Here is a 26828-nt window from a genome sequence, read left to right as displayed (position 1 = left end):
ATAAAATAAAATAAACAAATAAATCTTAAAAACTAACACACACACAAATATGTAGATAGATACAGATAGAGATAGCAACAGAGATAGAGACAGAGATAGATATGCATATACATTTGGTTCAAGAGTAGTGGGACAATTGCCATTTTTGTAATTTTTTAGGAACTAGGATCATGGTAACTATGTTTTTATACAATAATGGATCCAAAAAAGGAAAATTGTGGATGTATTTGGATGTTCCACAATTATTTTATAAAAACACATTTATAAATAGTGTTTTTAAGTGAAGAGATAAATTAAAAGGAGACTTCCGGTCTGGGCCTGAGCATAGAGCAGGACACAGGTGGCAGCTCTGTACCCAACTTCAGAAAACCGAGAGAAAGAGGGACTCCCAGGAGCTTTAATCAGGCAGCATCCCAGGTAAAAATGAATCACCTGTGATGTCTGCGGTTAGAAGTTCTAATCCAGATGCTGGCCGCCGAACTTATACTACTCAGACCTTTGAAGGGCCACTGACAAGAACATCAAACAGTTAGAGATTGACATCACTAATCTAAAGAAATTCCTCATTTAACTGTCTGAAGAGACCTCCTAAAACCGCAAAGATCCTTATTGGACTCGATTTACTCTATTACAATAGAAAAGGCTGTGTACAGCTCTTGACTGTGTACAGCCCTTAAAGAAGAAGTTTGCCTTTACATAGACAAGACAAGGAGGGTTAAAGAGAGTATGAAATAGGTCAGTGAAGGCCCTAAGAAAAATCAGAGAGAGAAAGATACTGATGAATGTTGGTACAATAATTGGTTTTCAGCCTCTCCAAGGTTGTCAACCCTATTTCCTCCCATCTTGGGACCATTATTTGGGTTCTTTTTGCTTATTTCTGCTGGTCCCTGGGCCTCAAATAGGCAGACTAACTCTGTGATACAACAGATAAATAATTTGGTAGCAAAACCTACTCAGATACATTATCATTAGTTAGCTATGGAGGACCATGAGACTCAAGATTAGGTTGTTACTCTATCCAGGGTGTTCCCAAAACTCATCTCCACCCAACCTAAAAGGAGGGACTTCTGCCCCTAGACCAAGCAGAGAGGGGCCACCCAGAACCCCCACTGACTGGCTATCTGAATTCTTGCTTAGGCTTCGAGGCTAAGCACTGCAAGAGAATATAAATAAAAGATAAAAATATCTCTCTGGGTTCCCTGAGGGACAAGCCTGACTGCATAGGATGTCAAAAATATCCCCTCTTCAGGAAAAAGGCATCGGGACGGGTATGGCCCTCATGCCTCACTGGACAACGACAGGGGGACTGGAGCCATTACAAGGTCCCCTTCAAATACTGGAGGTCAGGTCTCTATCCCCACCTTCACAAGGTTAGAATTGCCACAGCCCTTCTATACTTAGAGAAGGGAGGAGATGTCAGGGGCAGCCCTGCTTACACACTGAAGGCCTAAAATCAGCCATAGGCCTAAAATCAGCAATAGGCCTGTCATGCATGTATACTAACACCAAGTCTTGGGTCTCTGTGGAAAAACATTGAAACAGATGGCTATAAGCTAATGTAAACAGGCAGCTTATGTGGAAATTTACAAGCTTGAGTAGTCATAGACCTTGTAAATAGGTAGCCTTGGTAGACAATACCAACTTAGATAAGGACAAGTGAGTCATAGGCAGAGTCATAGTGACTTGTTCCCTGAACCTTCACCCAGCCGATACCCTGTTCTGATAAATATCTGTGTTCCCCCTGAACACCCACACTCCATTGTCATTCCGTTCCCCACATCCTGCCTTTCTGTGTTTATAACCCCTGTGTGAATGAATTACAATTTGAAAAAAAAATTATAAAAAACAATTAAAAGTACTTTGCCTGAATAAAAATACAACCGAAATTTTTTAAAATGCAACTAATTGAGAATAAATGAAACATATAGATCATTATTTTGTTGTATTTGCAAAGAAGTCTTAAGTTAGTGTTTTATATTTATACTTAAAAATTAGAAACAACCCAAAACTGAGCAAATAAATCTCAAAGTAAGAAAAATAAATGAAGGTTAAATCATTAAAAGCAGAAATGAATGAATGTGGCTGGATGAAGCAAATCAGTGTATTCAAAATTAGATTATTTGAAAAGATCAATATTACTGATAAATCTATAATGAAACTGACCATGAGGTAATACCAGTATTAGAAAAAATAGAAGAAACTATACAAAAAATATAAAGGACTACTATTCATATTAGATTCATCAAATTCATAGTTCATTCTGTGACAAGCACAAATAACTGAAGGCCACAAAAGAACGTACAACTCAGTCTGTCCTCCATTCATTATAAAACTCATTTTGTAATTAATTTTCTACAAAGCTTTTCATCCCTGGCAATTTGTATAGCACATATAAGCATAAAATGCTAACAAATCTATACAAATTTCTTCCAAATTGAGCAGAGAACAGACTACTTCTTGACAAATTTATGAAGCCCAAAATTCCAAAAATAATACATACTAAAGGAAAACTACAGAATTTTATGCAAAATAAGTGGGGATCCATAAATTATCAACAAAATGCCATCAAGCCAATTTCAGAAATACAATTTTAAAAATGCATCAAAATAGAGAAACTTTTTTTGGAACCCAGAGAAGGTTAGTACTTTGATATTAGTTAATATAACTAATGTCATGTCAACAAACTAAAAAGAAAAATATGCAATCATTTTTATTTAGGTGTACAAAACTGCTTGACAAAATGTAATATTCTTAATATACACAAAACTCTCAGCTAGTCAGGTATAAAAAAAAGAATATCCTAACCCTGATTATAGGCTTGCAGGACAATCTCCACCTAATATACAAGAGTAAAAGTAGACCAGGTATAATGCGCATGACTCTAACCCTAGCCCTTTTGAGGTAGAAGCAAAAGTATCAGAAGTTCAAGTTCAACCACACAATAAATTCAAGACTAGCCTGTGCTATGTAAAATGCAATCTTAGAAAAAGAAAAAGTAACGAAAAACAAGTATATAAACAAACAAAGAGCATCAGACTGAAAAGCTACATTTGCCCCCCCCAAAAGATAACAAGTCAATACTGTTGTTATCACTTCTTTTTCTTTTATAATTTTTTCTTTATATGAGTACACTATAGCTATCTTCAGACATACCAGAAGAGAGCATCAGATCCTATTACAGATGGTTGTGAGCCACCATGTGATTGCTGGGAATTGAACTCAGGACCTTTGGAAAAGCAGTCAGTGCCCATAACCACTGAGCCATCTCTCCAGCCCTATCACTTCCATCAACCTATCATGTGACTTAACTTGTACAAAAGACAGGAAAAAATAGAAAAAACTTACAAAGAGAGAAAAGCTAGAGTTTGTTCAGAGATGATGCAATTCTATACCATAATAACAATACCTCAGGAATATATATCTTTAAGTAACTCAGCCTGCCTCACAGATGTAACTGTTAATCTTTTTCAGCTTGGCTGGATTTGGAGTTTCATAGATGACACACATTTGTGAACACTCATGAGGATTTTTTGCAGGGAGTTTTAACTGTGAAAAGAAGACTATCACAAAATTCGGATGGTGTCAAATCTTGTGCTGGAGTTCTAGACTGATTAAAAGAGGGAAAACAAGAAATCCATATGAAGTGATCATAGGTGTGTGTGTGTGTGTGTGTGTGTGTGTGTGTGTGTGTGTGTGTGTCCCCTCTACTTTTTGGTCCAATCAGATATGAGGAATCTTGACCACATGCTCCTATCACCAAGAATCCTACCATTTTCCCCCAACCACAATACAGCACACCCTTAAGCCATGAGTCAAAATAAAACCTTATTTCCTTACATTGAGATCATTAACACAATTATTTTAAAAAATAAAGTAATAAAATTTGGTAGCAAGTAGTTGGCTGTTTCAGTCAGTAAAAAACTTGACTGTGACTCAGAAGGACTGATTCCTGGGAGAGACATGGAAGAGTTGAGAGCTGCAGGATTTAGAACAGCTAAAAAGTATCCATACAGCCTAGTGAGTTTGGTGAGAGAAATAAAAATGATGATGAGAGAATGATGAGAAAAATGCAGACAGCGGAAGCCCAGCTCATCAAGTTACAGACTAGAATAAAGATTTACTGAGATATGCACTAGGGCCATTCATGTTACAATCTGTTATATTCATGTTACATGCTGTTACATTCATGTTGCATTCTACTACATTCATGTTACATTCTGGCAAGCAATTTGGCTTTATTCTGCTGGGGTCCTAGAAATATGAGTCAGGAAGACTTTTCAAATTGTGGATCACTGTCTAGCAGAGAAAAATTTAAAAACAATAGAACATTTGGGCTGTGGAATGGCTATACTCATTGCCCTTTTCAGATATGTAATGACAGAGAGCAGAAAGATGGTGAAATGTGTATTTTAATGAGGAAGGGAACATCAGTGAGTTTAAAAGCTGCATAAAAGGCAGATTTAGAGAAAGGATCTATAATTGTGAAAGATATTGTGCCCCAAGGAGAAACCCCACTCTTTACACACTGGTATAGTAGGAAAGGAAGGTAATATAAAGATAAGATTTCACCCATTAAAGACTTCACCCAGGTCCTTTGGGCTGGGGAAGACACTTAGCTGGTTTGCTCCCATGAAGACACCATATTCTGAGACATCCTAGAGGAGCCACTGCACTCAGAGCAGTGGGTAAGAACTCCCTCCAACTACTCTATACACCAGAGCTACAACTGGGAACCTGGGGAGCTCAGGACCCATTAGCCACACAAACCCCATGCCTCCAAAATACCATTCCCCTTCCTCCCCCTCTCTTGGTCCTTTTGGCTAGGGCAGACACCTAGCTGGTTTGCTCCTGTGAAGACACCATATCCTGAGGCATTCTAGAGGAGCCACTTCACTCAGAGCAGCAGGATTTCCAGATCCCAGAGGCAGTCTGAGTTCCAGCAGTTCTTCTACCCAGGATAACAGGATCACATAGCCATCTGGACTCTGAGGAGTTCTGACACAAGCAAGATAACTGGAAAGACAGGGTCCACGTAGAGACACTGAGTGCAGGTAGTAGTAGAGGAAACAAGATGGTGAAAGGAAAGTGCAAGAACATAAGCAACAGAAACCAAAGTTACTTGGCATCATCAGAACCCAGTTCTCACAACATAGAAAGCCCTGGACACCCCATCACACTGGAAAAGCAGGATTCCGATTTAAAATTACTTCTCATAATGATGATAGAGGAATTTAAGAAGGACAAAAATAACTTCCTTAAAGAAGGATAGGAGAACACAGGTAAACAGGTAGAAGGCCTTAAAGAGGAAACACAAAAATCCTTTAAAGAATTGCATGAAAACACAATGAAGGAATTAAGCAAAAGCATCCAGGATCAAAAATGGAGATAGAAACAATAAAGAAATCTCAAAGGGAGACTACTCTGGAGATAGAAAACCTAGGAAAGAGATCAGGAGTCATAGACATACATATCTCATGCACACACATACATACATATATCATGTACACACATACATATTTTGTATACATACATACATACATAAATACATTTGTACACACTTGAATACATCTGTACACCAACAGAATACAAGAGATAGAAGAGAGAATCTCATGTGCAGAAGATATCACGGAAAACATTGACACAACTGTCAAAGAAAATGCAAAATGCAAAAAGCCCCTAACCCAAAACATCCAGGAAATCCAGGACACAATGAGAAGACCAAACCTAAGGATGATAGGTATAGATGAGAGTGAAGATTCCCAACTTAAAGGGCCAGTAAATATCTTCAAAAAACTATAGAGAAAAACATCCCTAACCTAAAGAAAGAGATGTCCATGAACATACAAGAAGTCTACAGAACTCCAAAAGAGTAGACCAGAAAAGAAATACCTCTCTTCACATAATAATCAAATCATCAAATGCACAAAACAAAGAAAAAATACTAAAAGCAGTAAGGGAAAAAGGTCAAGTAACATATAAAGGCAGATCTTTAAGAATTACACCAGACTTCTCACCAGAGACTATAAAAGCCAGAAGATCCTGGACCTACATCATACAGACCCAAAGAGAACACAAATGCCAGCCCAGACTACTATACCCAGTAAAACTCTAAATTACTATAGATGGAGAAAACAAGATATTCCATGACAAAACCAAATGTACACAATATTGTCCCACAAATCCACCACTTCAAAGGATAAGTGATGGAAAACGCCAACACAAGGAAGGAAAACACAACCTAGAAAAAGCAAGGAAGTAATCTTCCAACCACCCCAAAAGAAGATAGCTACACAAACATAATTCTACCTCTAATAACAAAAATAACAGGAAGAAACAATCCTTTTTCCTTAATATCTCTTAACATCAATGGACTCAATTCTCCAATAAAAAGACATAGACTATCAGGCTGGATCCATAAACTGGACCCAGAATTTTGCTGCATACAGGAAACGCACCTCAGTGACAAAGTCAGACACTACCTCAGAGTAAAAGGATGAAAAACTATTTTCCAAGAAAATGGTCCCAAGAAACAAGCTGGAGTAGTCAGTCTAATATTAAATAAAATAGACTTTCAACCAAAAGTAATCAAAAAGTATAAGGAAGGACACTTCATCCTCATCAAATGAAAAATCTACTTAGATGAACTTTCAACTCTGAACGTCTATGACCCAAATGCAAGGGTACCTACATACATAAAAGAAACTTTACTAAAGCTCAAAACACACATTACACCTCACACAATAATCGTGGGCGATTTCAACACCACACTCTCAGCAATGGACAAACCATGGAACAGAAACTAAACAGAGACACAATGAAATTAACAGAAGTTATGAGCCAAGTGGATTTAACAGATATCTGTAGAGCATTTCATCCTAAAACAAAAGAATATACCTTTTTCTCAGCACCTCATAGTACCTTCTCCAAAATAGACCATATAAATGGTCACAAAACAGGCCTCTACAGGTCAAGAATATTGAAATAATCCTTTGCATCCTATCAGATCATCACAGACTAATAGTGGTCTTAAATAATGACAAAACCAATGGAAAACCGACATACATGTGGAAACTGTACAATGCTCTACTCAGTGATGACTTGCTCAAAGAAGAAATAAGGAAAGAAATTAAAGACTTTTAGAATTTAATGAAAATGAGGACATATCATACCAAAATTTGTGGGACTCCATGAAAGCAGTGCTAAGAGGAAAACTCATAGCTCTAAGTGGCTACAAAAAGAAACTGGAGAAAACACACACTAATGACTTAACAGCACATCTAAAAGCAAAAAGAAGCAAATACACCAAGAAGAGTAGACCGCAGGAAATAATCACACACAGGGCTGAAGTCAACCAGTAGAAACAGAAAGAACTATTCAAAATATCAACAAAAACCGGGAGCTGGTTGTTTGAGGAAATCAACAAGATAGATAAACTCTTAGCCAGACTAACTAGAGGGCACAGAGATAGTACCCAAATTAATAAAATCAGAACTGAGAAGGGAGACATAACAACAGAAACTGAGGAAATTCAGATCCTACTACAGAGGCCTATACTCAACAAAACTGGAAAATCTGGATGAAATGGACAATTTTCTAGACAGATACCAGGTGCCAAAGTTAAATCAGGAGCAAATAAACTGTCTAAACAGTCCCAAAACTCCTAAAGAAATAGCAAAAGTCATTAAAAGTCTCCCCACTAAAAAAGCCCAGGAACAGATGGTTTTAGTGCAGAATTCTATCAGACCTTCAAGGAAGACCTAATACCAATTCTCTTCAAACTATTCCAAAAAATAAAAACAGAAGGAACACTGCCCAATTCATTCTATGAAGCTATAATCACGCTCATACCTAAACCTCACAAAGACCCAACAAAGAAAGAAAACTTCAGACCAATCTCCCTTATGAATATCGATGCAAAATATTCAATAAATTTCTAGCAAACATAATCTAAGAACACATCAAAACAATCATCCATCATGATCAAGTGGGCTTTATCCCAGGAATGTAGGGATGGTTCAATATTCACAAACCCATCAATGTAATCCACTATATAAACAAACTCAAAGAAAAAAACCACATGGTCATCTCACTAGATACTGAGAAAGCATTTGACAAAATTCAATATCCCTTCATGGTACAAGACTTGGAAAGATCAGGAATTCAAGGCTCATACCTAAACATAGTAAAAGCAATATACAGCAAGCCAGTAGCCAACATCAAACTAAATGGAGAGAAACTTGAAGCAATCCCACTAAGATCAGGGACTAGGCAAGGCTGCCCACTCTCTCCCTACCTATTCAATATAGTACTGGAAGTCCTAGCAAGAGCAATTAGACAAAGTCAAAGGGATACAAATAGAAAAGGAAGAAGTCAAAATATCACTATTTGCAGATGATATGATAGTATACTTAAGTGACCCCCAAACTTCCATCAGAGAATTCCTAAACCTGATATAAAAAAAAAACTCCAGCAAAGTGGCTGGTTATAAAATCAACTCAAAAAATCAGTAGCATTCCTCTACATGAAAGATAAACAGACTGAAAAAGAAATTAGGGTAATGACACCCTTCACAATAGTTGCAAATAATATAAAATACCTTGGTGTGAATCTAACCAAGCAAGTGAGAGACCTGTATGACAAGAAATTCAAGTCTCTGAAGAAAGAAATCGAAGATCTCAGAAGATGGAAAGATCTCCCGTGTTCATGGATTGGCAGGATTAATATAATAAAAATGGCCATCTTGCCAAAAGCAATCTACGGATTCAATGCAATCCCCATTAAAATCCAAACTCAATTCTTCACAGAGTTAGAAAAGAAAATTCTCAAATTCATTTGGAATAACAAAAACCCAGGATAGTGAAAACTATTCTCAACAATAAAAGAACTTCTGGAGGAATCACCATCCCTGACCTCAAGCTGTACTACAGAGCAATAGTGATAAAAACTGCATGGTATTGGTACAGAGACAGGCAGGAAGATCAATGGAATAGAATTGAAGACCCGGAAATGAACCCACACACCTATAGTCACTTGATCAAAGGAGCTAAAACTGTCCTTTAGAAAAGGACAGTATTTTCAACAAATGGTGCTGATTCAACTGAAGGACAACATGTAGAAGAACACAAATTGATCCACTCTTATCTCCTTTTACAAAGTTCAAGTCCAAGTGGATAAAGGACTTTCACATAAAACCAGATAAACTGAAACTAATAGAAGAGAAGATGCGGAAGAACCTCGAATACTTGGGTACATGGGAAACGTTCCAGAACAGAACACCAATGGCTTATGCTCTAAGATCAAGAATTGACTAATGGGACCTCATAAAATTGCAAAGTTTCTGTAAGGCAAAGGACACTGTCAATAGGACAAAACGGCAACCAACAGATTGGGAAAAGATCTTTACCAATCCCACATCTGATAGAAGGCTAATATCCAATATATACAAAGAACTCAAGAAATTAGACTCTAGACAACCAAATAACTCTATTAAAAAATGGGGTATAGAGCTTAACAAAGAATTCTCAACTGAGGAAACTTGAATGGCCGAGAAGCACCTAAAAAGTGTTCAGCATCCTTAGTCATCAGGGAAGTGTAAGTTAAAACAACCCTGAGATTCCACCTCATAGCAGTCAAAATGGCTAAGAACAAAAACTCAGGTAATAGTAGATGCTGGCTTGGATGTAGAGAAAGAGGAACCCTTCTCCATTGTCAGGATTGCAAGATGGTACAACCATTCTAGAAATCAGTCTAGTGGTTCCTCAAAAAATTGGACATAGCATTAACTGAGGACCCAGCTATCCCACTCCAAGGCATATACCCAGAAGATGCTCGAACATATAACAAGGACATATGCTCCACTATATTCACTATGTTCATAGCAGCCTTATTTATAATAGCCAGAAGCTGAAAAAAACCCAGGTGCCTCAACAGAGGAATGGATACAAAAAATGTGGTACATTTACACAATGGAGCATTACTCAGCTATTAAAAACAAAGAAATGTTTTAGGTAAATGGATGGAACTAGAAAATACCATCCTGAGTGAGGTAACCTAATCACAAAGTAACACACATGGTATTCACTCACTGATTATTAGATATTAGCTCAGAAGCTTGAAATACCCAAGATTCAACTCACAGACCACATGAAGCTCATGAAGAAGGAAGACGAAGTGGGGGCGCTTCGATCCTTCTTAGAAAAAGTAACAAAATACTCAAGGGAGCAAATATGGAGACAGGGTGTGGGACAGAAACTGAAGCATGAGCCGTCTGGAGACTATTCCATCTGTTTATCCATCCGATGTGCAGTCACCAAACGTAGACTCTCATGTCTATGTCAGAAAGTACATGTTGACAGGAGCCTGATAGAGCTTTGTCCTTAGAGGTTGGCCAGAGTCTGACTATTCAGACTATTCAGAGGCAGATGCTCACAGCTAACCATTGAACTGATCATGGGGTTCCCAATGGAGCAGTTTGTGGCCCCATGAGGAGAGCAACAATACCAATCAACCAGAGCTCCCAGGATCTAAACCACCAGCCTGGGAGCACATAGGAATGGACCCATGGCTCCAGCTGTATATGTAGGGGAGGATAGCCTTGTTGGGCATAGGTGGGAGAGGAGATCCTTGGTCTCATGAAGGCTGGATGACGAGTGTGGGGGAATTCAAGAGTGGGGAAGTGGGAGTGGGAAGGTGGGTGGGGGTACATGCTCATAGAAGCAGAAGGAGGGGTATGGGATAGTGGGTTCCTGGGCAGAGGAGGGGGAATGAGGTAAGGGGGTAACATCTGAAATGTAAATAAAATATGCAATAAAAAAAAGACTTTACCCAGCTTGGAAAAATGAAGCAAAGTCTGAAATTAGAATGCGACTTAAAAGTGTCTTTACACGAAACCATGAAAGTGTTTTGTGGGTGCTAGTGCTAAAGCATACAGAAACCACTCCAGCAGGGGCGGAAAGAGACTACTACACCTTAAGCTTCCAGGAGAACTTTTCAGGTCATTCATGCAGTGTTGATTTTACATTCATGAAAAATACAAAAGCAAAGGGATCCTTTATTTTTGCACCAACATTCTGGAAAGCTACTACAGAGCCCAGGCAATGTGTGGCAGGTTCAGAATCTCTACAAAGAGGCTCTGAGAAGTTGCACAAAGCTGGGGGCAGGGGGAGGGGACGCTAAGCTACAATGGAGACCCAAGAGTGTTAGAAACTCTAAGACCATCTTCTAAGGAAAACTGCAGGCATTCACAGAGCTGGCCTGGAAGAGAGAGGCTACATGTACTGCAGGTGAAAAAGCTGGAAAGGGGAAGCTACTTACAGCTGTTGGAGCCCAGGCAATCCCAGATGCTGGCTATGGATATGAAAGATTTAGTGTTTTCATTATCATTCTCAGCTTAATTCTTGAGACAAGATTGCTTATGGAAACTGGTTCTCACTTTGTGTCTGCTCTTACTGGCCAGTGAGTCCCAGGGATACTCCTGGAATTAGAATGCAGCTTTGATGGCAGGTGCATGTTACCATATCCAGCCTCTTACATGGGTGTTTGGGCTAGAGAAAAGTTTCCAGACACCTTTCTTTCTACCGTATATAGGCACAGTTGTGCCCCCTTTCCTCTTACTAAATATTTTACCTGTCGAAAGGTTATTAGTTAATATTTTTAAAGGCAGAATGGATAAATCCCAATTACAGTAGCATATTTCTCCTTTTGCTTATTTGTTGGAGTTGGTCTGGTGCTGAAATGGATTCAAATGGTAAATTCTATACCCCTAGATCTGGTTACCCCAAGAGCAAATTCCCATGTACACTGTTGTTATGGAAATGTTGCTCCCCAAATTAATTGCTCAATAGAAGGCTATAAAGCCTGTGATTGGACAATAGAGAGAGATAAGTGGGACTTCCTAGGAGGAAGAAAAGAACTAGCCATGTGGCTGAATGGGGCTAGGTGGTCAGTTAACTTAATTGAGCTAATTAAGAGTCTACCCAGCTAAGGCCTAAGCGTTGAAATATTAAAAGGTGTCTGTGTGATTACTTGAGGAACTAGCTAGTTAAGGAATAACTGCTATCATATTAATTACCAGCATTAATTAATATATACAAAATATTGATAATCATTTCTTTTTACACTTATTTCACGAAAACAGTTAAGAAAGTACTCTTTTCTGATTCATCCATTTAAGGTAGTACAAGCCTGAGTACTGTGGTAGGGAGGTCTGTTGTGTGAAATATTAAAAAAATATTCTGCTCTTCCAGAAGACCCAATTTCAATTCCCAGCATCCACATAGCTTTTTATAACCATCTGTAACTTCAGTTAGAGAGATCCAACACCTCTTGTGGCTTCTTCAGGTTCCAGGTACTCATGTGGTTCACAAAAATACAAGAGGCATTCATGTGTTTCATATAAATTAATGCAGGCAAAACATGCATACACATAAAATAAATCTTTGTCAAAAAGAGTGTTACTGCTGACTGTTCAGCATCACTATAAAATGATGGAAGCACACACAGGCTTGAGACAGAAATTTGGAGGAAACTTTCAGCTGCTGTATACATGAGGATGCCTGTTCTGTATGTGTATAGATAAGGAACTCTAATTTTTGCAGAGCTAATTTCATCCAATATTTCTGGCTTCCATTTTGCTAGTGCAGTAGACAATTAGAGAGGGAATAATGAGGAAATTTATATTTTCTAGACAATCACATATCCTTTCTAGACCTAGTCTGTTGCTTTCCTGTGAGCAGAAAAAAATAATGTAAACAAAGCCAAGAGGGCACACACAATCTGGCTCTCAAATTTGCACTGTCATCTTTCTGGGCAACACATATATGGGAAGGACCTGGATATTCCTGACTCTCAAAATAGCCAGCGTTTTGTTTTCCCATTTTCTAGTTAAAAAAAAAAGGCAAGGTCCACAGTACATTCTAAGTCTAAAGATTTCTGTAAAACATTTACCAAAACACTGCTAATACTGGCATTTTAAAGAAGATGCACTGCTTGTTATTTGTTCTGAGGAAGCTCTCTGTGTGAATACAGAGTTATAGGTAAGGGTTCATCAAGGAAGAATGCTGATTCCCTGTTCTTTCCCTTATATGAGGTAGGAAAAATCAAATGTTGTTGGTCTTATACAGGAAGCAGTGATCTTTTATGTGGGTGCCTATGCAATGCAAAGGGGGAGTTTGCTCAACTTTAGAAGCATGTATACCTTCTAATGTGTACCATGGGAAAATCTGTTTTTTCATTTTGAGATTATAGTTTACTTACAATATATCTCACTTTCCTTTCCTCCTTCTGAAGCTTCCATGTACTCTTCCATGCTATTTCAAATTCATGGCTTCTTCTTAAACTAATGGATATTGTCTGTATCTATTTATATACATACATATTTCTAAATATAACCTGTTCCATCTGTAAAATGCTACCTATATTTATGTCTTTAGGGATGATTGACAGTGAGCAATCAATTGGTGTTCTCCTCCCAGGGGAAGGCAAACTCTCTCCTTCCTAGCTATCCTCAGTTGCCTGTGATTCTCTGTGTAATTTTGAGGACTTGTGGGCTTTTCTCCATCCAGTCTGGTATGTTTGCTGGTGTCAAATATTTTGAAAGACCTATGGCAAGTTTCCATTTCAAACAGATAAGCACTATAGAGAGATTGTGAAAGCTGGCTAGTATGTTTGGTTAGCAATATTTGCAAAAAACAAAACAAAAAAAGAAAAACAAAGAAAACCATGCTGATCTAGCTAACATTTATTTATTCAGCACCTATGGTACAGAGATGCTGGGCAGATGATAATTTTTTAGCTCTTCAGTAGTCAGCTCTTTCATTGGATAAATACTTAACAGGAGAATGAAATGCTGTCTGAGATGGAATATACTGAGAAATATGAAGACGAATATAAAATGGTTTCACTGTAAATGAAATGATCTTTAGGAAAGGTAACTTAGGGATTTGTTCTATAAGCTCACATGATAGACTATCTCTAAAATATTGATTCCCTTTTAACTCATGTTTCTATATTCTTCCATATTCTAATGTGTATTTCATATTAGATGGGCATAAAGTCATAATTATCAATTTCAAAGTCTGCATACTACTTTATCACATTTTTTCTTTTAATTTCGTACTTTTCCACTTGTATGTATCCATCATGATTTTTGTGTTAATAGTTCCTTATAGCACTGACAGATTGTAAGCTTATACTTCCATAATGTCATCATCGTTTGGACACAATCATTGTAATTATTTTTCTTTTATTCCTTAATAATGTTTCCATAACAACTATTTTTTTAGATTAGCTTTCTCTGAATTGATTTACTTGGATAAATATTCAGTAATATGAAAACTCGGTCTAAAGATCCTAAAAACCACAATGGAGTTTGTCTATGACAATGCTAAGACTTCCCATTCATTTAGCCTCTTTGGGTTTCAATCTGAAGCACTAACTGGACATTGTGCTTTTGTGGTTGCTGCCATTGTCCTTGATCATTTTGTATGTGTGTGTGTGTGTGTGTGTGTGTGTGTTTGCATTTGTCAAGCACTCTTATGTTATTCAGTGTGCAGGCATTATAGCAATGTGTATGATTTTATACCAAAATTTACTTTGTTTTTTGTGTTTGTGACAGACTACCAAAAAAATGCTTCTAAAGAAAAAGTGAGACTGCCTATAGGGGTATTAGAGTCCCACTATTTTGATATTTTCCAGGACATCAGAGTAAATGTCAGGAAACATTTTGTTTCTCATACTGAGAGGAAAAAGTGTTCCTATGATCATCTATTAGAGACCATAGATTCTGCTATATGTTCATCGATACACATGAGTGACTCCAAAAACCAAATAATTATCTTGGACAAAATGTAAGAGAACTCAATCTGTATATCTCTGCTCTAAATTTATCAAGAAATAAAAAGAAGGGCACATGGTAACAGTAGCAGGAATGAGGTAGGGAATACTGCACAGAGAATACAGATAACAAGAGGATGATAAGGAAATAGGTTTAACAATTTATGCCATAACTTCAAGAACCTGGATAGCATTATGCATTCTCCTTGAAACTCAGTAACTACAAGTATCAAATAAGAGAACAATCAGTGAACTTAAAATTGTATGATTTAAAATTATCCTCTTAAGGGAACACAAAGAAAATGGAACAGAGAGATCTTACAGTGCTTGGAAGGCAGAATGTGGTGATACACGCCTTACCTCAGATTCACAAGCACACAAGAACAGTTCAAGAAGTGACTTTTTTCTTTTGTCATTTTTTATTGGATATTTTATTCACATTTCAGATGTTATTCCCTTACCCTATTCCCCCCTCCCCTGCCCAGGAAACCCCCATCCCATCGCCCCACCTCCTGCTTCTCTGCAGACATTCCCCTACCTACATCACCACACTCCCAACTCCCCTCCCTTGAATTCCCCCACACATGGCATCCAGCCTTGATGGGACCAAGGATCTCCTCTCCCTCCTATGCCCAACAGGGTCATCCTCCCTTACATATACAGCTAGAGCCATGGATCTCTCCTCCCTAAGTGCTCCCAGGCTGGTGGCTTAGACCCTGGGAGCTCTGGTTGGTTGGTATTGTTGCTTTCCTCATGGGGCCTCAAACCCTTTCAACTCCTTCAGTTTTCTCTCTCACTTCTCCATTGGAAACCCGTTGATCAGTTCAATGGTTAGCTGTGAGCATCTGCCTCTGAATATGTAAAACTCTGGCAGACCTCTAAGGACACAGCTATATCAGGCTCCTGTCAGCATGCACTTCCTGACATCCACATCAGCATCTACCTTTGGTGACTGCACATGAAATGGATACCCAGGTGAATGGTCTCCAGAAGGCCCCTCCTTCAGTTTCTATCCTATACTTTGTCTCCATATTTGCTCCCTTGTGTATTTTGTTACTTTTTCTAAGAAGGACCGAAACACCCCCTCTTGGTCTTCCTTCTTCATGAGCTTCATGTGGTCTGTGAGTAGAAATCTTGGGTATTTCAAGCTTCTGGCTAATACCCAATAATCAGTGAGTGAATACCATGTGTGTTCTTTTGTGATTGGGTTACCTCACTCAGGATGGTATTTTCTAGTTCCATCCATTTACCTAAGAATTTCTCGAATTCATTGTTTTTAATAGCTGAGTAATATTCCATTGTATAAATGTACTACATTTTTTGTATCCATTCCTCTGTTGAGGTACATCTGAGTTCTTTTCAGCTTCTGGCTATTATCAACAAGGCTCCTATGAACATAGTGGAGCATATGTCCTTGTTATATGTTGGGGCATCTTCTGGGTATATGCCCAGAAGTGGTATAGCTGGGTCCTAAGGTAACGCTATGTCCAATTTTGTGAGGAACCAGCAGACTGATTTCCAGAGTGGTTGCACCATCTTGCAATCCCAACAACAATGGAGGAATGTTTTTCTTTCTCCACATCCTCGCCAGCATCCACTATCACTGAGATTTTGATCTTAGCCATTCTGACTGGTGTGAGATGGAATCTCAGGGTTGTTTTAATTTGCATTTCCCTGATGACTAAGGATGCTGAACATTTCTTTATGTGCTTCTCGGCCATTCAAGTTTCCTCAGTTGAGAATTCTTTGTTAATCTCTATACCCCATTTCTAACAGAATTATTTGGTTGTCAGGAGTCTAACTTCTTGAGTTCTTTGTATATATTGGATAACATCCCTCTATCAGATGTGGGATTGGTAAAGAACTTTTCCCAATCTATTGGTTGCTGTTTTGTCCTATTGACAGTGTCCTTTGGCTTGCAGAAACTTTGCAATTTTATGAAGTCCCATTTGTCAATTCTTTATCTTAGAGCATAAGCCATTGGTGTTCTGTTCAGAAACGTTTCCCTTGTGGCCAAGTATTCGAGGTTCTTCCTTACCTTCTCTTCTATTAGTTTCAGTGTATCTGGTTTTATGTGAAGGTCCTTTATCCACTTGGACTTGAGCTTTGTACAAGGAGATAAGAGTGGATCAATTTGTATTCTTCTACATGTTGTCCTCCAGTTGAACCAGCACCATTTGTTGAAAATGCTGTCCTTTTTTCACTGGACAGTTATAGCTCCTTGGTCAAAGATCAAGTGACCGTAGGTGTGTGGGTTCATTTCTGGGTCTTCAATTCTATTCCATTGATCTTCCTGCCTGTCTCTGTACCAATACCATGTAGTTTTTATCATTATTGGTCTGTAGTACAGCTTGAGGTCAGGGATGGTGATTCCTCCAGAAGTTCTTTTATTGCTGAGAATAGTTTTCACTATCCTGGGTTTTTTGTTATTCCAAATGATTTTGAGAATTTCTCTTTCTAACTCTGTGAAGAATTAAATTGGGATTTTAATGGGGATTCCTTGAGTCTGTAGATTGCTTTTGGAAGATGGCCATTTTTACTATATTAGTCCTGCTGATTCATGAGCATGGGAGATCTTTCCATCTTCTGATTAGGTTCACACCAAGGTATTTTATATTATGACAATTGTGAAGGGTGTAATCTCCCTAATTTCTTTCTTAGCCTGTTTATCTTTCAAGTAGAGAAATGCTACTGATTTTTTTGAGTTGATTTTATAACCAGCCAGTTTGCTGAAGTTTTTTTTTTTTTTAATCAGGTTTAGGAGTTCTCTGGTGGAAGATTTGGGGTCATTTAAGTATACTATCCTATCATCTGCAAATAGTGAGATTTTTTACTTCTTCCTTTCATATTGGTAAACCTTTGACCTCCTTGTGTTGCCTAATTGCTCTGGCTAGGACATCCAGTACTATACTGAATAAGTAGGGAGAGAGTGGGCAGCCTTGCCTAGTCCCTGATTTTAGTGGGATTGATTCAAGTTTCTCTCCATTTAGTTTGATGTTGGCTACTGGCTTGCTGTATATTGCTTTTACTATGTTTAGGTAGGGGCCTTGAATTCCTGATCTTTCCAAGACTTTTATCATGAAGGTGTTGAATTTTGTCAAATGCTTTCTCAGCATCTAGTGAGATGATCATGTGGTATATTTTCTTTGAGTTTGTTTATGTAGTGGATTATGTTGATGGATTTCTGAATATTGAACCATCCCTGCATTCCTGGGATAAAGCCTATTTTATCATGTTGGATGGTTGTTTTGATGTGTTCTTGGCTTCAGTTTGCGAGAATTTTTTTTCTTTTTAAAATATATTCATTTATTTTCAAATCATAATTTTTACTTATTCACACTGGGGTTATAAACACAAAAAGCCAGGACATGGGGAAGGGGATGACATTGGAGCGTGGTTTTTCAGGGAGAATGCTGATATCACTCAGGACTTGGTATCGGCTGGGTGAAGGTTCAGGGTACAGGTCTCTGTGACACTGCCTATGATTCACTTGTCCTTATCTAAGTTGGTATCATCTGCCAAGGTCTATGACTACTCAGTCTGGTAAATTTTCACTAAAGCTGCCTGTTTACAATAGCTTATAGCCATCTGTTTCAATGTTTTTCCACAGAGACACAAGACTTGGTGTTAGTATACATGTATGACAGGTTTATTGTTGATTTTAGGCATGTGGCTGATTTTAGGCCTTCAGTGTATAACCAGGGCTGTCCCTGACATCTCCTCCCTTCTCTAAGTATAGAAGGGCTGTAGCAATTCTAATCTTTCTAAGGCAGGGATAGAGGCCTGACCTCCAATAATTGAAGGGGACCTTGTAATGGCTCCAGTCCCCCTGTCGTTGTCCAGTGAGACATGAGGGCGATACTCATCCTGATGCCTTTTTCCTGGAGAGGGGATACTTTTGACATCAACCCCTATGCAGTCAGGCTTGTCCCTCAGGGAGCCCAGAGAGATATTTCTAACTTTTATTTATATTCCCTTGCAGTGTTTAGCCTTGCAGCCTAAACAAGAATTCAGATCGCCAATCAGTGTGGGTTCTGGGTGGCCCCTCTCTGCTTGGTCGGGGCGGGGGGCGGAGTCCCCTTCTTGAGGTTGGGTGGAGATGGGTTTTGGGGACACCCTGGATAGAGTAACAACCTCATCTTAAGTCTCGTGGTCATCCATAGCTAACTTATGTTAATGTATCTGAATAGGTTTTGCTAGCAAATTATTTATATGTTGTTTCACAAAGTTAGTCAGCTAATTTAAGGCCCAGGGACCAGAAGAAATAAGCAACAATAATACAATTAATGGTCCCAAGATGGGAGGAAGTAGGGTTGACAACCATGGAGAGGCTAAAAACCAGTTCTTGTACCAGGACTCATCTTTATCTTTCCCTCTCTGTCTTTTCTCAGGACCTTCTCTGACCTTTTTCATGCTCTCTTTAACCATCCTTGTCTTGTCTATGTAAAGGCAACCTTCTTCTTTAAGGGCTGTACACAGTCAAGAGCTGTACACAGCCTTTTCTATTGTTAAAGAGCAAATCAAGTCCAATAAAGTCCTTTGCGATATTTGGAGGTCTATTCAGACTGCGAAACAAGGGATTTCTTCAGGTTAGTGATGTCAATCTCTAGCTGTTTGATGTTCTTGTCAATGGCCTGTCAAAGATCTGAGTAGTATAAGTTCGGAGGCCAGCATCTGGATTATAACTTCTAACAGCAGACATAACGGGTGATTCATTTTTACCTGGAAAGGAAAAAGAAGGGAATTCGCAGGGAGATTTCTCTTTCCTGGATGTAAATTGTTATTCATCTTATTTATGGTTGACCTGCTTTCTGGGGGTATCTAAGTATTTCATTAATCTTTTTGGTAGCCATTTATCTGTGCCTTCTGTGGTGTCAGACAGGCATATCAATCCTCGGCCCCATAAGAAAACTGGGTCTGGGCCATTCCCTTTAAAGGTAAGAGGGTCCTTCCACATACCTGTGGCATAGTTTTTATTGGTCTTGGTGACGTCAGAGGCAGTCAGCAGCAGATTTGCCATGATCTTTCAGTTTTAGAGAGTTAAAAGTGAACAAGTCATGATGGAGAGTATTTAAGGGGGACTCCTTCTGGAGGGGTACCATTCCCCCTCTTTTGTTTTTAAAGCCAATTTTTCAGAGTTCTTGTAAAATCAGGGCAGAAGTGCCAGCAGCTGCTCCTTCCACACTCAAAGAGTTATGATGACACTATTTAAAGAAACATAAATCTATGTTAATAATCTCTTTTATCAAAGGACTGTTATAAAACAGCCAACAACTAATCAGACTATATAATATTAATAATACCTTCTTCTACTCTTTTGTGAGATTACTTCTTTTTTGTCAATTAATTGTTGAGGGAAATTAGGATTTACATCTCTATTGAGAATATTAAACAGAGACTTAAATTCTTTTGTGGAGAGCTTAAAATAAGATCTTAGCCAATTAGCATCTCCTAGAAACTTTTGAAAATAATTTGAAATAAGTAAACTCTCTTTTTTTTCCAGACACTTTATCTGTTTTTTTTTAAATTGGATATTATACGTATTTACCTTTCAATGTTATCTCTTCTCCCATTCTCCCCCAAAACCCCTTATCCAGTACCCCCTCCTCCTATATTTATGAGGAGTATATTTTTGAGGTGTGCCCCAAACATCCTCCCAGTCCATCTCCCTGTTCTTGAATTTCCCAACACTAGGGAATCCAAACTTTAGGGGATCATGGCTCTCCACTTCCACTGATGTCTGACAAGGCTCAATTACCTATACAGGTGGAGACATGAGTCCCTCCCTTTGTGCTCTATGGCTGGAGGTTTAGACTTTGGGAGCTCTGGTTGAATCTTTTGATGCTCCTTCTAGAAAGGACCAAAGCATCCATACGTTGGTTTTCCTTCTTCTTCTTGAGTTTCATGTGGTCTATGTGTTGTATCTTAGGTATTATGAGCTTTTGGGCTAATATCCACTTATCAGTGAGTGCATACCATGTATGTTCTTTTGAGATTGGGTCACCTCACTCAGATATTTTCCAGCTCCATCCATTTGCCTAAGAATTAAATGAACTCATTGCTTTAATAGCTGAATAGTATTCCATTGTATAAATGAACCACATATTCTGCATCCATTCTTCTGTTGAAGGACATCTGGGTTCTTTCCAACTTCTGACTATTATAAATAAGGCTGCTATGAACATAGTGGAGCATGTGTCCCTGTTGTATGTTGAAACATCTTTTGGGTATATGCCCAGGAGTGGTATAGCTGGGTCCTCAGGTAATGCTATGTCCAATTTTCTGAGGAACCACCAGAATGATTTCCATAGAGGTTGTACCAGCTTACAATCCCACCAAGAGTGGAGGAGTGTTCATCTTTCTCCACATCCTCAACAGCATCTGCTGTCACCTGTGTTTTTGATCTTAGCCATTATGACTGGTATGAGGTGGAATCTCAGTGTTGTTTTCATTTGCATTTCCCTGATGACTAGGGATGCTGAACACTTCTTTAGGTGCTTTTTAACCATTCGAGCTTCCTCAGTTGAGAATTCTTTGTTTAGCTCTGTGCTCCATTTTTAATAGGGTTCTTTGATTGTGTACAGTCTAATTTCTTCACTTCTTTGTGTACCTTGGATATTAGCCCTTTATTGGATGTAGGGTTGATGAAGATCTTTTCCCAATCTGTTGGTTGCCGCTTTGTCCTGTTGACTGTGTCCTTTGTTTTACAGAAGCTGTGCAGTTTTGTGAGGTCCCATTTGTCAATTCTTGGTCTTAGAGCACAAACCATTGATGTTCTGTTCAGGAACTTTTCTTCTGTGCCCATGTGCTTTTTCCCAATTTCTCTTCTATTAGTTTCAGAAGGTGGAGGTCCTTGATCCACTTGGAATTGAGCTTTGTACAAGGAGATAAGTATGGATCAATTTGCATTCTTCTATACGCAGACCTCCAGTTGGACCAGCACCATTTGTTGAAAATGCTGTCTTTTTTCCACTGGATGGTTTTAGCTCCTTTGTCAAAGATCAAGTGACCATAGGTATGGAGGGTTCATTTCTGGGTCTTCTATTCTATTCCATTGATCCTCCTGCCTGTCTCTGCTCCAATACCATGCAAGCTGTTTTTTTTTTTTTAATCACTGTTGCTTTGTAGTACAGCTTGAAGTCAGGGATGGTGATTCCCCCATAAATTCTTTTATGGCTGAGAGTAGTTTTCGCTATCCTGGGTTTTTTGTTATTTGAAATGAATTTTAAGATTGCTCTTTCTACCTCTGTGAAGAATTGAGTGGGAATTTTGATGGGGATTGCATTAAATCTGTAGATTGCTTTTGGCAAAATAGCCATTTTTACTATATTAATCCTTCTAATCCATGAGCATGGGAGATCTTTCCATCTTCTGAAATCTGTTTCTATTACTTTCTTCAGGGGCTTGAAGTTCTTGTCATACAGGTTTTTTACTTACTTGGTTAGATCCACACCAAGGTATTTTACATTATCTATGACTATTGTGAAGGGTGTCATTTCCATAGTTTCTTTCTCAGCGAGTTTATCTTTTGAGTACAGGAAGGCTACTGACTTCCTTGAGTTAATTTTATATCCAGCCACTTTGCTAAAGTTGTTTATCAGGTTTAGGAGTTCTCTGGTGGAAGTTTTGGGGTCACTTAAGTATACTATCCTATCATCTGCCAATAGTGAGATTTTTTACTTCTTCCTTTCATATTGGTAAACCTTTGACCTCCTTGTGTTGCCTAATTGCTCTGGCTAGGACATCCAGTACTATACTGAATAAGTAGGGGGAGAGTGGGCAGCCTTGCCTAGTCCCTGATTTTAGTGGGATTGATTCAAGTTTCTCTCCATTTAGTTTGATGTTGGCTACTGGCTTGCTGTATATTGCTTTTACTATGTTTAGGTATGGACCTTGAATTCCTGACCTTTCCAAGACTTTTACCATGAAGGGGTGTGGTGTTGAATTTTGTCAAATGCTTTCTCAGCATCTAGTGAGATGATCATGTGGTATATTTCTTTGAGTTTGTTTATGTAGTGGATTGTGTTGATGGATTTCTGAATATTGAACCATCCCTGCATTCCTGGGATAAAGCCTTCTTGATCATGATGAATAATTGTTTTCATGTATTCTTGGATTCGGTTGGTTTGCAAGAATTTTATTGAGTATTTTTGCATCGATGTTCACAAGGAAGATTGGTCTGAAGTTCTCTTTTTTTTGGGTCTTTGTGAGGTTTGGATATGAGTGTTATTGTAGCTTCATAGAATGAATTGGATATTGTTCCTTCTGTTTTTATTTTGTGGAATAGTTTGAAGAGAATTGGTATTAGGTCTTCCTTGAAGGTCTGATAGAATTCTGCACTAAAACCATCTGATCCTGGGCTTTTGTTTTGTTGGGGAGACTTTTAATAAGTACTGCTATTTCCTTAGGGGTTATGGGACTGTTTAGATGGTTTATGTGCTCATGATTTATCTTTGATACCTGGTATCTGTCTAGAAAATTGTCCATTTCATCCAGGTTTTTACAGTTTCGTTTAATACAGGCCTCTATAGTAGGATCTGATGATTTTTTTAATTTCCTCAGTTTCTGTTATTATGTCTGCCTTTTCAGTTCTGATTTTATTAATTTGGATACTGTCTCTGTGCCCTCTGGTTAATCTGGCTAAAGATTTATCTATCTTGTTGATTTTCTCAAAGAACCAGCTCCTGGTTTTATTGATATTTTGTATAGTTCTTTCTGTCTCTATTTGGTTGATTTCAGCCCTGAGTTTGATTATTTCCTGCCATCTACTCCACTTGGGTGTATTTGCTTCTTTTTGTTCTAGAGCTTTTAGATGTGCTGTCAAGTTGTTAGTGTATGGTCTCTCCAGTTTCTTTTTGTAGGCACTTAGAGCTATGAGTTTTCCTCTTAGCACTGCTTTCATGGAGTCATACAAATTTGGTATGATGTGTCCTCATTTCCATTAAATTCTAAAAAGTCTTTAATTTCTTTCTTTATTCCTTCTTTGACTAAGTCATCATTGAGTAGAGTGTTCTTCAGTTTTCACATGTATGTGGGCTTTCCATTGGTTTTGTCATTATTAAAGGCTAGCCTTAGTTCATCGTGATCTGATAGGATGCAAGGGATTATTTCAATATTCTTGTATCTGTTGAGGCCTGTTTTGTGACAAATTATATGGTCTATTTTGGAGAAGGTACCATGAGGTGCTGAGAAAAAGGTATATCCTTTGGTTTTAGAATCAAATGTTCTATAGGTATCTGTTAAATCCACTTGGTTCATAACTTCTGTTAATTTCATTGTGTCTCTCTTTAGTTTCTATTTCCATGGTCTGTCCATTCCTGAGAGTGGGGTGTTGAAATCCTTGACTATTATTGTGTGAGGTGCCATGTGTGCTTTGAGCTTTAGTAAAGTTTCTTTTATGTATGAGTGTTCTCTTGCATTTGGAGCATAGATGTTCAGAATTGAGAGTTCACCTTGGTAGATTTTTCCTTTGATGAGGATGAAGTGTGCTTCCTTATACTTTTTGATTACTTTTGCATGAAAGTCTATTTTATTTAGAATGGATACTCCAGCTTGTTTCTTGGGACCATTTGCTTGGAAAATCATTTTCCATCCTTTTATTCTGAGGTAGTGTCTGTCTTTGTTATTGAGTTGCATTTCCTGTATGCAGCAAAACTCTGGGTCCTGTTTGTGTATTCAGTCTGATAGTCTGTGTCTTTTTATTGGAGAATTGAGTCCATTGACTTTAAGAGATATTAAGGAAAAATGATTGTTGCTTCCTGTAATTTTTATTATTAGAGATAGAATTATGTTTGTGTAGCTACCTTCTTTTGGGGTTGTTGGAAGATTACTTTCTTGCTTTTTCTAGGTTGTGTTTTCCTTCCTTGTGTTGGCGTTTTCCATCAATTATCCTTTGAAGTGCTGGGTTTGTGGGACAATATTGCGTACATTTGGTTTTGTCATGGAATATCTTGTTTTCTCCATCTATAGTAATTTAGAGTTTTACTGGGTATAGTAGTCTGGGCTGGCATTTGTGTTCTCTTAGGGTCTGTATGATGTCAGTCCAGGATCTTCTGGCTTTTATAGTCTCCAGAGAAAAGTCTGGTGTAATTCTTATAGGTCTGCCTTTATATGTTACCTGACCTTTTTTCCCTTACTGCTTTTAGTATTTTTTCTTTGTTTTGTGCATTTGATGATTTGATTATTATGTGACAGGAAGTATTTCTTTTCTGGTCTAGTCTTTTGGAGTTCTGTAGACTTCTTGTATGTTCATGAACATCTTTCTTTAGGTTAGGGAAGTTTTCCTCTATAATTTTGTTGAAGATATTTACTGGCCCTTTAAGTTGGGAAACTTTGCTCTCATCTATACCTACTTTCCTTAGGTTTGGTCTTCTCATTGTGTCCTGGATTTCCTGGATGTTTTGGGTTAGGGGCTTTTTGCATTTTGCATTTTCTTTGACAGTTGTGTCAATGTTTTCCATGGTATCTTCTACACGTGGGATTCTCCCTTCTATCTCTTGTATTCGGTTGGTGATGCTTGTGTCTATGACTCTTTACCTATTTCCTAGGTTTTCTATCTCCATGGTAGTCTCCCTTTGAGATTCCTTTATTGTTTCTACTTCCATTTTTGATCCTTGATGGTTTTGTTTAATTCCTTCATTGTGTTTTCTTGCAGTTCTTTAAGGGATTTTTGTATTTCCTCTTTAAGAGCTTCTACCTGTTTACCTATGTTCTCCTGTACTTCTTTAAGGGAGTTACTTATGTCCTTCTTAAAATTCTCTATCATCATCATGAGAAGTGATTTTAAATCTGAATCTTGCTTTTCCATTGTGATGGAGTATCCAGGGCTTCTTATGGAGGGAGAACTGGATTCTGATGATGTCAAGTAACTTTGGTTTCTGCTTATGTTCTTGCTCTTATCTTTCACCATCTGGTTAACTCTAGTGTTACCTGAACTCACTGTCTCTGAATGGATCCTGTTTTTCCAGTTATCTTGCTAGTGTCAGAACTCCTCAGAGTTCAGATGTCTCTGTGATCTTGTGATCCTAAGCTCCTTGGTGGAAGAACTCCTCGTACTAGGCTGCCTCTGGGATCCTGAGATCCTGCTGCTCTGAGTGCAGTGCTTCCTCTAGGATGGCTCAGGATATGGTGTCTTCTTAGGAGCAGACCAGCTAGGTGTCAACTGCTCTGAGTGGAATAGCTCCTCTACGGTGGCTCAGATACAGTGTCTCGACAGGAGCAGACCAAATAGGTGTCTGCCCCAGCCTAAGGACCAGGAAGGGGGTGGAAGGGAAATGATATTCCTGAGGGGTGGGGTTTGGGTGGCTGATGGGTCCTGAGCCCCCTTGCCTCCCAGTTGTAACTCTGGGGCGTAGGATAGTGGGAAAGCTTTCTTACCCTCTGCTCTGAGTGAAGTAGCTCCTCTACGATGGCTCAGGATATGGTGTCTCCACAGGAGCAGACCAGCTAGGTGTCTGCCCCAGCCAAAGGACCAGGTAGGGGGCAGAAGGGAAGTCAAGAAGGGAGTTTTGAATCCAATAATAAACTTCTTGCACAGCTGAGGAATCATCACTTAAGTGACCCCACCATCTACTTAATGAGGAAAAACTTTCCCACCTACACATCAGGCAGGGGTTGATATCTAGTATAAAGAACTACAAAAATTAAACACTCAAAATTCAAATCATTCAATCAGTAAGGAGCTAATGAGCCACATAGGCAGATCTAAAAAGTACAAATAGCCTATATACTTTAAAAAGTCGTCAATGCCTAAGGAAAGGCAAATTAAAACTGCTTTGAGACTCTATTTTCCCCAGTCAGGATGGACCATCATCAAGAAAATAAATGCTAACAAATGTTGAAGAGGCTGTCGAAAAAGCAGGAACCCGTGTACTGCTGTTGGGGATGTAAACTGGTGAAATCACTGTAGAAGTCAGGGTGATGGTACTTGAAAAAAGTAAGAAAGAACAAAAGAAAGAAAGAAAGAAAGAAAGAAAGAAAGAAAGAAAGAAAGAAAG

The 26828-nt window shown here is 38.5% G+C and overlaps 1 protein-coding gene across 4 annotated transcripts in view; it reads left to right on the top strand.

Annotated features, from left to right (window-relative positions):
* The first annotated feature begins 12978 nt into the window (after positions 1-12978).
* LOC114623514 (glycine N-acyltransferase-like protein Keg1) overlaps positions 12979-26828 on the top strand; it is a 45600-nt gene continuing 31750 nt past the window's right edge. For 2 of the 4 annotated variants that reach the window (XM_028770186.1, XM_028770189.1), the window contains exon 1: positions 12979-13087. The gene's annotated coding sequence lies outside the window, so the exon portion shown is untranslated. Of the gene's footprint in view, positions 13088-13903; positions 13928-26828 lie in introns of those variants that run through there. The other 2 variants (XM_028770187.1, XM_028770188.1) reach the window with 2 other exon arrangements.

This window comes from Grammomys surdaster, unplaced genomic scaffold (genome assembly GCF_004785775.1).
Source record: "Grammomys surdaster isolate TR1022 unplaced genomic scaffold, NIH_TR_1.0 198, whole genome shotgun sequence".
NCBI classification, from domain to species: domain Eukaryota; kingdom Metazoa; phylum Chordata; class Mammalia; order Rodentia; family Muridae; genus Grammomys; species Grammomys surdaster.
The sequence above is the reverse complement of the archived record's forward strand: the minus strand, read 5'-3'. Positions and strand labels throughout refer to the sequence as shown.